Source organism: Talpa occidentalis, unplaced genomic scaffold, assembly GCF_014898055.3.
Source record: "Talpa occidentalis isolate TD23 unplaced genomic scaffold, MPIMG_talOcc4v2.1 talOcc4.10, whole genome shotgun sequence".
NCBI lineage: Eukaryota > Metazoa > Chordata > Mammalia > Eulipotyphla > Talpidae > Talpa > Talpa occidentalis.
In genome coordinates, this window is record NW_023600993.1 from 92,195,229 (window position 1) to 92,196,698 (window position 1,470).

Consider the following 1,470-nt stretch of genomic DNA (forward strand, 5'->3'; position numbering starts at 1 on the left):
TCTTTCAGTGCAAAGGCAGCACTGGCTTCTGCCACCCCTGTTTGTCCCCTGACTATCATGATGCTGCCTGTTCCCTGCATCACAAAGGTAGCCCAGTGCCAAGGGCAGGGCATTTACTGAGCACTTACCATGTGCCTCACACACATAGTTTTTTATTTACTTTTATTTATTTTTTCATGGTTTTTCATATTCCATGTAAATAATAAAACCATCCATATTTAATCTTTCTCTTTCTGGATTATTTCACTGAGCTGCAATCATGTTGCTGCAAATGGCATAAGTTTATCTTTTTGATTGCTGAGTAGTACTCCATTGTGTATGTATATACCACATCCTCCTGATCCACTCATCTGTTTGGGGGTAAATGGGTTTTTCCCATGTCTTGGCTATTACAAATAGTGCTGCAATAAACATAGGAGAGCAGTTTCCTTTTGAATTAGTGTTTTTGTGTTCTTTAGGTAGATCCCTAGGAGTAGAATTGTTGGGTCATCGGGTAAGTCCATTTTCAGTCTTTTGCAGAACCTCCACACAGCTTTCCATAAGAGCTAGACCAGCCTACATCCCCACTGACAGTATGAGAGAAGTCTTTTTTCTCTATGCTCTTGCCAGCACTTTGTTGCTGGTCTTTTTATTTTAATCATCAGGGCAACACATTCTGTTCCTCATACAGATAACCAGGATGCTAATAAAGAAAGTGGCCAGGTTGACATTGAGCCCTCAAGTGCCTAAATTGAAATGCCCAGTTTTCTGTTTCACTGACCTGCCTGCCTCAAGGACTTCACCAGTACTGCTGTGAGACAGGCAGCCTCTGTGAGCCTCACAACAGCTCAAGGCCCCCCTGTGGCTCCTCCTCCCCAGGACATAGGCTCACCACCTGCCACAGGTGCTGCCTCAGGTCCCTTCCAATTTCCTGCACTTGGCCAGCCTTTCCCTGCTGGGTGGGGTTCTTTCTCCCCTGTCTACACCCCACTGGACTGTGAAGACCTGGGTTGTTTTTTCTTCATCTTCACCTTTTTTTAAATAATTTATTTGGAAGATTTATTTTTATTTATTTATGCATACAAGAACCGGGCTGTAGGCCAGAGGTTCAGGGGTTGAGAGGACTCACCAGGGACAGAGTGGGGAGCAGAACAGGTGGATCTACCGAAATACACTGTTGAGGGGAGCAGCGGGAGACAGGAGAGGTCTGCTGTACCATGTGGGTCAGCTCTCTGGTCAGGGATCAAAATCATGCTGCAGTGGCTGGTGATAGCTTGATAGCACAGAGACTATAACCCTTGCACCACCAGGGAGGCCCCATCTTCACCTTTTTATAATTGCTGAGCCCAAGATCTGACACACAATTTCCGCATCTGCAGAAGGGAGCTAGTGCTCACATCTGCTTCCTGGGATTAAGCGAAAGAGCACCTGTAGAACACCTGCAAGGGTACCTGGCCTGTGGAAGTGTCCGCTGAATGTTAGTTCCTACAT